A 13,046-nucleotide genomic window follows, 5' to 3' on the forward strand; every position below is an offset into this window, starting at 1 on the left:
CTGAGAAGGTGGCCTGGAGCAAGGGTGTGAAGGGGGAGCCGGTGAGCCCGTGAACAAGCCCCAAGAGGGGAGCGTGCCAGGCCCAGATGGGTCTCCGAAGCAGCAAAGAGCAGAGCGGAGGGCATGGAATGGGAGAGCAGCAGGGAAACGGGGGGCTGCATGGCGCCCGGGAGGGACATAGGTCCTACACGACCTTAGGGGCTATTACGCTGACTCCGGCTTTTATTCTGCGAGTGACATGACATGACTTCCATTTTAACAGGAGTTCTCAGGGGACGGTGTTGGAAACACCGAAGGAGGCTGAGGATGGCAGCAGAAGGATCATCAATGATGACTTGGTGACAATCCAGGTGAGGTGGTGGCATCAGACTGGGTTGGCAGGGGTGCTAAGACATGGTCAGACTCTGACCACCCTCTGCGGGGGAGAACCAGCAATCTCTGCTGACAGACAGGAAAGCAGTGTGAATGGGAGAGAGGATTTCAGAATGACTGCGGGGATTTGGGACCTAAGCAAATGGAAAGATGGAACTGTCATTAACGGAGATGGAAAGATGGCAGGAGAAGCAATTTGGGGGCCTTTGCTTAAGTAGGAACTTCATGTTTGATGCGAGATGCCACATCCCTGTGGAGGTGTGGAGTGGGAGAGGCTGGGCTGGAGAAAGACCCTGGGGAGCCCCCAGTGTACAGTGTACAGACAGCATTTGAGCCCAGGAGGCTGCAGGAGATCACAGAGGAGAAGAGGGCCAAGCACTGAGCCCCGGGCCTCCTGTGTAGTGTTTGGGGACGTAGGAAGGCAGAGAAGAACCAGCAAAGGAGACTGGGGAGAAGCCACCAAGTTGGTCTTAAAAGGCAAGCTTAGAGAGAGAGCCTCACGGAGAAGGAAGTGGTGTGTGTTGCACCACTTGCCTGGCTCATGAAGATCCAGACGGGGCTCAGCCTTCAGACCAATGGCGAGGGCTCACTGCTGACTTTGGCAAGAGCCCCTTTGGAGGAGGGCTGGGGTGCAAGCCTGACCAGAGGGACTCCCAGAGCAGGAGGGAGGCAAGGATCTGGAGGTAGGGCTTGTCTTCAGCTCTTTTTGAGGAGCTTTGCTATGAAGAGGAGCAAAGATGCAAGGTGGAGGCTGGGGGAGGATGTGGGCTCAAGAGAAAGAGTGTGTGGGGGGTGGAGAAAGAGAGAGGGAGCTTGTTTTCATGCCGATGAGAATCATTAAGCCTAGAGGCAAAAAGTGGTGATTCAGACCAAAAGGGAACACATCGCTAGAGCAATGGCTTTGAGGAGATGAGAAGGGATGAGATTTGCTGCCCAGGGAGGAGCAGGTGTTTGCCATGTGCACAGACCTCATCCATCCTCACAAAGGAGAGGTCAAAGTAGAAGGGCAAAAGAGGCAGGGCAGTGTCTGCTCAGCACCTAACACAGAGGAATAGAGACCCACACTGGCATGGCACGCATGTGTCCTGGGCGCTGCTCTGAGCTGTTTACGTGTATTCACTTCAAACTCTCATTACACCCCCAGGAGGTAAATACTGTTGTTGTGCCCATTTTACCTGAAGAGTACGGAGGCAAAGCGATGTTAGGAACACTGGTCTAAGTCGCGCAAGTAGTAAGTGGCATGGCTGACGACCGCCACTTGCTGTCGAGCATCATCCCAGCAGAGGGACGATGGAGGAGCGGGCAGGCGAAGAGAGGCTGTGTGGTTTTGGTGAGCCGGGAGCTGGCCCGTAGCCATTGGTTTCTCCCACAGAGGTGCCTGTTCCTTTATGAAACACTGTCCAGTCATTATCTGGTGAGACAGGGTAGGCAGCAGGCGGGGGCTGTTCAAGTTCCCAGGTTCACCTTGGTGTAGTCTGGAAGGACAGATTCCTCCCAGTGTCATACAGCTTCCACGGACTCCTGCAGGGAAGTATTGAGACGTTTACTTTTCTTTCTCTTAGAGACACCCTTGGGGTTTTTGAGCACCTGTGGTGCCACCAACCTCAGGATTCCTGGTGAAGGGAAAGGAGGGAGAAAGAAAATGGAGGTGGCAATAGACCTGGTTCTGATGGCAACTGGCTGAGAGACTGTTGCAGGTCGCCTTCATCCTCTGGGCCTCAGCTATAAAAGGCAGGAGAAGCTAGGATAATATCTTGCTTTATGGACTCATATGTTTCCTCAGCATATAAGTTGTGGGTGCTAGACAAGGACAGGGCACTAGGAATATGACAATGAGCAGAAAGGACCCATCCTGACTTTATGGAGATTGTCCCCTTCGGTGGAGGGGAGGGGACTGACAATCATGCGATTATAAACCATAATACAAGCCTGGAAGGAACATTCTAGGGTGCTGCAAGAGTGCCTTTTCCTAAGCTCTTTTGTAATTTTGGGAAATCTGACTTAAAAAAGGCCTGACCCATAAAACGGAAACTGTCTTTGGTCCTAGTTCTTTCCTACATTTATTTATTCCTTCAACAAATTGTAGTGAGCATCTATGTTTTGTAGCAGTAGCTTTGTATTTTGCATTCCCAAGAAAGTAGAAACTAAGGTGAACAGAAAGATATAGCCCAAAATGGGACTGGAAACCAGTTATATATTCCACAACATTGAAGAGAAATTGGACACACGCTGCTGTGTGGCTGGTACTAGGGACACAAGTGTGGAAGGGCAGAAAAGCACTAGGAATATTCTGAGGTTCCACAGGAGTCACACATTGGGGGAAGGGGAGTGAGGTGGACTAGGGTGAGACCCCTGGGGTTTTGAATTTGGCCTTCACTACACAGGAGCTTAAGACCTAAGGGGAATTTTGGAAGATTCTGTAACCTTAGTTTTCTCATCTGTATATGAAAATCACATTTCTGAATATTATTCTACACTGTGCTAAGATTGTGCATGCATTATTTTTTTGGCCCATGCAACAGCCCTGTGAGGTGGGCTCCTTCCTATCTTTATTTAACTGATGGGGAAACTGAAGCCCAGAAAGGAATAGTGTCCTAGACATCACAGTATTGGAAGAGGCTCTCTTTGTTCTCATAGAACTTAGGATAGGTACCTGACAGAAAACTTGGGACCATCTAGTAGCATGGTCTCCAAACGTTTCTGATTGCTCCTCTCTCTGTAAGTAATATTAGACATGTCCTCACTCATCATATTTATTTAGAAACATAGCTGTGTTCTACCAGCAATATAAATAGCAAACACTGGTGAAGACCAAATTCTTGGATCTTGGATAAAATGAAATATACATAGATTAAAGATTAAAACACATATGAATCAAATTGCTACTTGCCCCTTATTGAGTTGTTGAGCCCTTGGGGACCACTCATTTGAACTGTGCTATATGGGGAGGGCAGTGGTGGCCAAGGCCATGAATCTTGTCCACGTTGCTCAGTTTGGAGCAGATCAGTGGGGAGATTTTTGCCGCCAGGCAACACTGGACAATGTTTGGAGACTTTGTTGGTTGTCACAACTGGTGTGTGTATAGGAGGAAGGAGGTGATTTCTGGCATCTGGTGGGTAGAGGTCAGGGATGGTGTTAAATACCCTACAATGCCCAGAACAGTTGCTCAAATGTCAGCAGTGCTGAGGGTGGGAAATCTGGTGGAGCCCCTGAAACTTGGATTGAAATGAGGTGAGTGAGTTGTCTCTGCAGCCAGATGACCTGAGCGTGCACCTGGGCTCTCCCATCAGCTGGCAATTGTGGGCACATTACTTAACCTCTGACCTCTACTGTTTCAGCTGAAAAGGGGGTTGATCATACCACTGTGGAGAGACTGTGGCAGAAACAAGGTCTTACTCTTGTGAAAGGCCAAGGGCTAATTCTCCTCTTGTCCTCCCACGTCCTCCTCCTCAGCCATCTCAGCTTTGCTGTCAGACTGACTGATTGCCAAGGACATCAAGGAAGGGTGGGCTGAAAGCCGCCAAGAGGGTTGGGAGCCCCAGAAGCACTCCAGATGCAAAAGATCCTGTCTAGTAGGGTTGAAAACTTCCAGCATTGGCGTGGCGGTCACTTCAAAAGCTGCAGCAGCATCCAGGGTTGGGTGTGAGCTTGGTGTGCTTATGGAAGGGGTAAATCCTATCTGTCTACAGCAGGGGTCTGCAGCCTCCCTGCCTCTCTCAGCCCCACTACCTGTCTGCAAGTTGCTGTTCCACTGCTTGGGAACCTTGCCTTTCCTTCCTTCCAGACTGTGAACAAACTTCAGACACCATAATGCAGAAACCATAGTCCTGGCCATCTGACCGATAGACATGTAACTAGATTGTTATAATCATATCCCAGTACAGACAGGCACCAGGAGGGAGCTCAGTGGTATCTGAGAACAGAGGGAGGTATGGGGAGAGGGATCTTGGAGGGGGTTCCTGGAGTTGCAGGACCCCCTCTCCCCACTCCATCTCTAACCAGATGAGATGCCTCCACTGCCAGACTATCCATAGACTAGAGGTGTTCTGTGGTCAAGGACTTCTATTTTGTTCCTGGATGTAGCCTCAGAGTCTAGAATGGTGCCTGACACATCGTGGGCACTCAGTACATATTTGTGGAGTGAGTAGTGTTTTAAAAGATGACTATAAATTTACCAGGTGGGTCTGGGAGGGATAGGAAAGGTATTCTAAGCCCAGGGGATAGAATGAAAAAAGAGAGACTAATGATGAGAATTTTGAAGGACACAGCAGGAAACACTGAAGGTCCTTAGTCAGTGGGGCCCATGAGATGACACCAAGGCTGTGTGGAGAGGCTCTGTATGTGCATAGCAAGACGTTCAAAGTTATCTCCAGATTAAGAATTTGGGGCAAAGTGGACAATGAGAAGTACAGTGTCTGGAGAGAGCACGACAGCATTCACTCAACATTTATTGAGGACAGAGAAAGTACTGGACACTGTGCTGGGCTCTCTTCTCAAATAAGTTATTGAGCTAGCCCAGAGGAGAGGCAGAGGGGCCAGAGATAGGGGCAGGAGACAAGGACACAGACACACACATCACAGAGCACTTCCATGTGTCCTGACGGAGTGAGCCATGAGGGAGAAGGACGGGTCAAAGAGGACTCTGTGGTTTTAAATCACAGGAACTGCCTGAGTGCTGGAGTCCTGGGAAGCTAGAAAGGAAGAGCGTGAGTAGACCGGATGCTGGGTGACCTTGGGCCTGCACTTCTGCAAGCTTCAGTTTTTATTGCTATTATTAACATCATTGTGATTACATCCCAGGCAGGTACTGGCGGCTCTGCACACCCATTTCATTGATTCCCGGAACAGTTCTGCAAAGGAGAAGTTATTTTACCAATGGGGAAATTAAGGCACAGAAGTTTCAGTGATTTGCCTAAGGTCATAAAACTAGTAAGAGGCTGGGAAAAGTGGCAATAATATTGATCCTGGGACAACTGACCCCAAGCCCAACTTTCTCCTTCCATGCAGCACACAGCTCAGGGGCTGGCCTCCCAACCACCTGCCTTAATCCCAACATGGCCAGACTGCCTTTTGGCAACCATCCAGGGTCCTTGGGCCTGAGAGGGCACCATAGAGCAGAAGCCCATTACAAATGGAAACCCCCAATGTTGGTTGGACTAGTTTATTCCCCGTGGATTATTTCTTCAGTTGAGCCTTAAAAGAAAGAAGGTAAAGTCAACCTTTGTGTTTTGGTTAGGAAGCTCCTTCTTGTAAGGGTGGAATCTTACCCTAAATGGGCTGTACCAACCTCTAAAACAAGGGTGATATTAGTACATCCCAGTATCATGAGGAAGATTAAATAAGTATTGTGTGCAGAGCACTGGTGTCATGCCTCGTACCCAGTAAGTGCTTAATAAATAAATGTACAAGGCAGTGGAGTGGGGTGGGGGATGGAGTATGTGGCTCCCTGGAGGTGATCGGCCTGCATATGGACCCCAGCTACATCTCAAATTCTGCCACCCAGATGATGAGCTAAGAGATTTGGGGCAGGTCCTAAGCTCTTAGTGCCTTGGATTCTGTATCTTTAAAAGGGGTATAATACCAGAATCTACTCAGGAGGACAGCTGTAGGGACTAAACACGTAGAGGCTAAAGACATGCAGAGCACTTAGAAGGCTCTCTCTTACCTCCTTCCCCACTACAGTGTTGGATCCGGATCAAGCAGAATCCCAAAAGAATCCTGCCTCATGTTATTGGAAACCAGCACCTGCGTGGAGAGCAGTTGCCAAACAGAGGCTTGGATAAAGAGGAGGTGAATAGCTTGAGAGGGGGCTTGGATTCATTCTCTTTTCCAGCATTTCCCTGGGCATTGAATTTGTATCATGTCTGGCACTTAGTGCTCGGATGCTTCTGTTGAGTAAGAGATCACCATCCCCAAGGAACCCAAGGTGAAAAACAGGCGAGAGAGGAAGTGGAGAGCAGTTGTGAAGGCCAGAGGTCATTCCACGGTGGCCTGGAGGAGGGCAAGCTTAATCCAGCCCGGAGGGATGGGTGGGCTTGTGTTTCCCACCCCCCCTCGCCTCCCCCACTCCCAAGCCTGGTCTATTAGGTAACAGGTGGGAGAGAGTCCTGAATTCTAGCTGGGAAAAGAGCATTTGCAAAGATAACTGAATGTTAGCACATTCCCGTGGCAGTTATTTGCATTCAGTAAGAGGAAGCTGTGGGTTTTATTACCAAAATGACTGATGATGAAAATGATGAAGATAATGATGTCCTTGGAAGGCCTCAGCTTGTGGAGGTGGGGGAGGGGAGAGCCATGGGAGAGGAAGCAGAGAATGGGGTAGGCAGAATCTGGGTCAAAAGGGCCCCAGTGAGCCAGACCCGGGAGCTTGGATTTCATCCTAGAGGCAGCAGGGAACCCAGGGAAGATTTCAAGCAGGAGAGGCAGATGATGGGATCTGTTTTAACAAGATGGTTCTGGAGGCTGGGTCAGGGTTGGGCTGGAGAAAGAAAAGCCTGGGGGACACATCAAGAAGCTAACTGGCAACACTGGAGCTGACCTTGGCAGAGGGGAGGCCCTGGTTTACCTGGGGCCTGACCTGAGCTATGCCACATCCAGGTCTCCGGGCTACGGAATGAGAAATGCACATGGTGGCATTGGCCAAAGTGTCTATGCGTCGGAAAGGGAATGGTGTCCACTGACTTCTCAGCTGTGTCCAGGGATGAAGGCCAGCAACCTCTCTCTTTCCCAATAAAGTCTCTCTCTTTCCCAAGGCCCTGAGGAAGCCAGAGGGCCAGGATCCTCGGCCTGGGTGTGGTGGGCAGAAGACCCGCCTCTCCAAACACATCTACATTCAAATCCCTAGAACCTGTGAATACGTTAGTGGGCCAGATAAAAATGACTTTGCGGATATGATTAAGATAAAGGTCTTGAGATGGGGAAATTATCTTAGAGTTTCCAGGGTCTCATAAAGTGGGGGTGGCACAAGGGTCAGAGTCAACAGGAGAAGATGTAAGAACAGAAGCAGAAATCAGACCAAAGTACCTTGTTGGCCCTGATGACAGAGAAAGGAACCTTGAGCTGGGCTGGTAGGCACCTCTAGAGAGTAGAAAATGCAAAGAAAGGGACTCGCCCCTTGAGCCTCCAGAGGGGACCAGCCCTGTGACCATTTGGCTGCAGCCCAGTGAGACTGATGGGGATTTCTGACCTCCAGAACTCTAACAGGTGAAAGCTGTGTTCTTCAAAGCCACTGAGCTCTGGGTAATTTGTTACCACATTTGAGCTCATACAAGAATCCAGAAGAGGATGGTCTCCTTCTCCTCTTAGGTCCCTCCCAGGGCTAGGACTGGGTGGAGGGAGGTCACTGAGGAAAGCTCCAAACCAGGTTTGTTGACATAGTCTGGAGCAGGGGGTGAATCGGTGAGTGAAGGCCAGCGTGAATGCACAGCTGGACTGTAAGCAACAGCCGGTGTGGACAGAAGGCTTGCTCTGAGCCGGCCTCTGGGCCAAGAGCTCTTGTGTGTGATCTCATTTCATTCTCTCAATAATCAGGAGGCAGTTGAGGGACAGAGAGTTTCAGTAACTTGCCCAAGGTCACACAGCAGGCAGTAAGAGGCAGAGAGCTGAGACCTGCACCAGGGTGATCCCAGAGCCCATGCTCCTTACCTTGCCCTGGCCCCTTGGAGGGACAAGTGGGTGGAGGGTGTACATTGTCGGGGTGTCTCTTGAGTGGGAAACTGTGTTGCCAGCAACCCAAACGTCTGCTTCCCCAAGGTATGTCACATGTTCCCCTTTCAGGATGGTGAGAAAAGAAGGGGAATTTATCTGGCCTGTAGTTTTCTAAGCAGTGCCTGTGTGTGTGTGTGTGTGTGTGTGTGTATAAAATCCCTTGGCTGGAGCTTTCCATACAAGGGAAATGACCCAAGATGAGACACCAGGAAACCAGGTGTGTTTCGGCAGGGCTTGACCCTCACTAGTTCTGTAGCCTTGATTTCTTCCTAAGTGATCAGAGTGGGAGAGGATGTTTTCTAGATGGGGGAGCTGAGTCCAAGAGTCATTGCTTGTCTTGTCCAGAATGGCTTCTGTTTGGGGCGGTTTTTTTCCACCCACAGGACGCCTCTTCACTGGAGACTTGAGAGCTGACCAAAGAGAGCCAGTGCTTTTGTGTGATCACATTCCGCGATGGTGTCTGGGGCACCTCTCCCGGTCTGCCTCATTCAGAGATTGTGGTAAGAACTCCCAGTTTAGCCACTTACCTGGCTGAGTGACCCCGGCAAGCTCCGCAACCTCTCCGTGTCTCAGTTTCCTCATGTGGAAAATGGGGATCACTTACACAAAGAGCGCTTACAACAAAGTTTGGCCAAAAAAAAAAAAAAAAAAATTGGCACAGAGTGGGTAGGTATCTGGGCAGAATCTGAAGTCACCAGATTATGGAAAGGTTAGGTTGCTCCTCCAGAGACTAACAGAGAGAGAGACCAGATGGCAGCCTGAGAAGACTGGATCAGGACCCCCACGCTCATCCTGGTGACCTTGGCAAAGTCACACAGCTTTATCTTTAAAGAGGCCTGAAGGGTTGCTGGAGGGTCAGTGAGGAGGCAGTGCCGAGTCACCTGCCTGTCTTGGTTGTCAGCAGGATGCAGCTGTTATTATTGAAGGTGGTGGTGGCAGTGTTTGGTCTTGGTTCTGTCGCTGCCTCCCAGGGGCTTTCAGAGACAATACTGTGCTCTCGGAAGTGGTTTGGTACAATGGCAAGCCAGGGGGTGGTGCTCATCAATCTCGGTATAGTCTGGTTCTGGCATCACCTGACTAGCTGGGGACCCTGAGCAAGTCCACGACCCTGCCTGGGCCCCTCTGTTCCTGTGGGAACCAGGAGACTTCTGGCTCTGACTGCGCATCTAGGATGTCTGGCCCCTGGAAGCACCTGGTTCATTTTCCTGCTGAACCGCAGAGAGACAGTAATGATAATACCCAACAGTTCCAGAACAGGGAACACTCGGTTGGCTCAGACTGGATGCTGGACCCTTTCTGGTTGTCTTCCCTCTCCTCAGTCCTTCTCCCCAGATGCTACACAGGAATTCAGAATCCTAAAAAGAGTTTGGTCACATCTGGTTCCACCTGTCCCTCCAGGTGGCTGGGTGGAAGGTCAACAAGGCTGCCTGTGAGGGGGAGGGGCTAAAGGAATCTCTCCTCCTGGGAGCAAAGGGCTGTATCTTCTCTTCGCTCCATGATGTCCTCCATAGTGACCATGGCCACCAGATGCAGGGTCAGAGAATATTCCACTTGGTGACCTCACCAGGCCCCTGTCCCAGGAATGACTAGCTGGTTTCACCATGGAGGAGGCAGGAGAGCATGGTTGTTTCTTGCTTTGCTCAGTGCAACACACACACACTCTGGCCTGCTGACTCCATTGACTGCACCACATCCCTCCCCTCTCCTTCCTGGCTGGTCCCACTTTCTGCCTCTCCCCCAACCCCAGTCTGCTGGTCCCACACAGCCCCTGTGCTTCGGTCCCCTCAACCCTTCGTACGTGTCTCTCACCCCTGCCTCACCTCTCTAAGTCCCTTCTTCAAGGTCCTATTCAAAATTTCCCTCTTTCCTCCTCTCTTCCACAAACACTTCCTGGACAGCTTCTGTCTCCCGATCTACGTCCAGGGCAAACCTTTGCCAACCACTCCCCTTAGACTGCCAGAAAGGACAGCATGGCTATGAAGGGTTGACACTTACTGATGCTTACCACGTGCCATTTGCCACTGCAAAGCATTTTACATGCATTACTTCATTTATTTCTCTTAGGGGCAAGTACTGTGATTACCCCATTTTGCAGATGGGAAAACTAAGGCTTAGAAACATTAGGCAACTCACCCAAGCTCACAGAGCCAGGAAATGGCTGTGGAGTCATACTCAAACTCCAGTCTTTCTGAGCCTATAGCTTGTGTTCTTTGCCACCCAGTTTGGCCTCCTGTCTTCCAGCCCAGACGCCCCTGTCCCTTTCAGGTCTCCTCTCTCAAGGCCCTTCCTGTCATTCACTGCAAGTGACTCACCATGCATGCTCCTTCCTCTGAGCCTTTGCATATGCTACTCCTTCTACCTGGAACACCTTTCCCTTTTCTTTTGTGCCACCAAGAGCCTGCCCATGCATGGATCTCAGCTCAGCAGCCCTTGCTCTGCGAGTTCCTCCTTGAGGCCCTGCCTGCTCTAGCCTCAGATCCAGATCGGTGGAGAGATTTCCCCTCCTCTTTGCTCCTACAGCACTGGCTGTGCTTCTCCTTATGTGGGCTGCAATGTGTTCTAAGCTCTGGGTGGTTGAGTCTGTGCAAGCATCTAAGCACCTTTGCCACACATTTACCAGGCACCCATTACATGCCAGGCATTGGACTGGGCACTTGGGACATGGGGGTAAGCCAGACAACTGTGTCCCTGCCTTGGTAGGGCTTGTAGCCTAGTAGGGTCAACACCCAGAGCCATTATGGAGGGCTGAGTTCCACTTGGGGGCGGAACAAGGGGCAAGCAATAGTAAATGGAGATAGGTTTAATCAAGCCATGAGGAGGGGATTAAGGAGGAAGACAATTTTCCAGGTAAAGAGAGCAGCCTGTGCAAAGGGCCAGGGGCAAGAGAAAGCAGAATGCTTAGGGTGTCAGAGATTGTCATAATTGGAAAATACAGGGTCTAGGGCCAGTGTTCCAGGATCACTCTGGAGAGGCAAACTCCAACCCTTTGACCACAGAGGTTTGCGTGAATCCTGCCTGCCTCTCCCACTCATCTGTGGGTTCCAGCTTGCTTTGAGGACAGTCTGGCATGGTAGTTAACAGCCTGGCTTGCAGCCAGCGAACTTGGGCTTGACCCTAACCTCAGCAACCTGCTTATCTCTTCTAGGTCTTCCTCTCATTCTTTGAGTGGGAATAATAATAGCCACCACCTTCCAGGGTTTGGAAGAGGACTGGATCACTTAATAGAGCCAGACTGGTCTCGGGCACAAAAGTAGAGCTTCATTGTGTGATTGTAGCAGTGATAACAATTGATAACACGTTATATAGCATGCAGTCCTATGGCTTACTCTTATCATTATTCTATGATTGGATCTGCGTCATCTTTGCCTCTCTTCTGGGTGGCACCTCAGGCTCCTGTTGCCTGCCAAGGTCTTGTCTTGGGGAGGAGCAGGGAGGTTGGGTGAGGTCCAGGATTATAGGACAACCCCTTCTGCCACTGTGTGCAGGGGCCAAGGTAGGAGATGTCTGGCCATGTGGACTCGTCTGGCAAGTATTCTGGACACAGAATCTGGATGCTGTGTGGACACTCCAGCCTAGCTGGGAGTGCTGCCTGTCAGCCAGACTCGCTCTTCCCCATACGTAGCATTATTTCTTTCTTGGGGAAGAGCTGACCCTCTTGGGGTTGGCTGTTCTCATTCTCCCTGCAGGATGCTGGGATGCCTGCTGTGTTGGTAATTCTTTCTTTGTGGTCATTCTCATCCAATTAATTTTCTGCCCTCTCTGCCAGCTTATGCCCCTGGAGGGCTAACTCCTAAGAACTATATCACCCAGGTTCCCTTAGGTTCTAAATTCTAGCTGGATTTAGAGGGCCCAAGGGTAGAGCACAGTGGTGGGAGCAGACAGAGGGGAGGGGGTCCACTCCCCCCCCCTTTCTTCCACAGTTCTGGCATTGGCTCTGGCTGGTGTGGCCACTAGAGCACATTCCTTCTTTCCCTCAACCCCCTGAGGGGTCTGGGCTGCCTGCTGCCCTAGCCTGGGCTGTCTCCACCGATCTTGCTGGTTTCTTCACCCTGCCCTCACCTCCAAACAGTGTTGCCCTTAGATTATTGGCAGCTCAGCCCTTCTGGGTGCACTTGGCTTGTGTTATGATTCTAATCAATACTGTTATGGAGGCTCTCCAGAGTTCTTCAAAGAGACTCTGCCCTAGCCAAGAGCAGGGCACCAATCTGCTCCTCTCCTCACCTTCTCATAACCTTGGTTATCTTTCAGAGGGCAGGTGGAGGTCCCGTCTGCGCATCTGTTCTGAAGGGACTGGAGCTTTCTAGCTTCCAGAGGCCTTGCTGGTCTGCCTGGGGGGTTGTAGAGGAAGCCAGGTTCCCATCGTGAGGAGCCTCAAGGGCTGGGGGAAGATTTGGTGTTTTACTGCAAGAACAATAAGTCCCAATAGATTTTGTGGGAGGGAGGGGCATAATCTGATTCGTAATTGTGGAGGATTTTTCTTCTGAGAGGTTCTGGAGGGTTGAGTGTAGACCCAGAGAAGATACTTGGGAACCTCCTATGTGACCTTAGAGCACTGCCACCATCAGAGACCTTTGCCTCCTCCAACATGAAGCCTCAGGGGATCACCCTTTCCTATTGTGTGCATAAAACTATAATAGTCGGCCTCCCGGGACCTCTTCTTTTTGGGGTGAGTTCCTCTGCCTCAGGGTTTGTTTATTCCCCCTGAGTCCTCAGCCCAGCAGGGGCCTGGCTGTCCCTGAACTCCTTGTTGCTCTCTAGTTCAAATGCAAATGCCTTTGAAGGCACATCCTCTGATAACATTATCAACTGCTAGCAGAGGTCTAATATCAGATCAGCCTGCAGCATCTTGTGGAACAAGGAGAAAAAGCAAATGTCACCAAACATCTGCTCCATGCCCAGTGACTTTCCAAACTGTGCCAGCCCTGGGAGTCAGCGGGACTGTCCCCATATTACACTGTGGAACAGGA

The 13,046-nt window shown here is 50.6% G+C and overlaps 1 protein-coding gene across 4 annotated transcripts in view; it reads left to right on the forward strand.

Annotated features, from left to right (window-relative positions):
• Window positions 1-858: 858 nt before the first annotated feature.
• FGGY (FGGY carbohydrate kinase domain containing) overlaps window positions 859-13,046 on the forward strand; it is a 697,591-nt gene continuing 685,403 nt past the window's right edge. For 3 of the 4 annotated variants that reach the window (XM_045064604.1, XM_045064608.1, XM_045064606.1), the window contains exon 1: window positions 861-1,055. The gene's annotated coding sequence lies outside the window, so the exon portion shown is untranslated. Of the gene's footprint in view, window positions 1,056-13,046 lie in introns of all 4 variants that reach the window. The other variant, XM_045064615.1, reaches the window with a different exon arrangement.

Source organism: Mustela putorius, unplaced genomic scaffold, assembly GCF_011764305.1.
Source record: "Mustela putorius furo isolate JIRA1106 unplaced genomic scaffold, ASM1176430v1.1 tig00003853_pilon_pilon_pilon, whole genome shotgun sequence".
In the NCBI taxonomy this organism is placed as follows: Eukaryota; Metazoa; Chordata; class Mammalia; order Carnivora; family Mustelidae; genus Mustela; species Mustela putorius.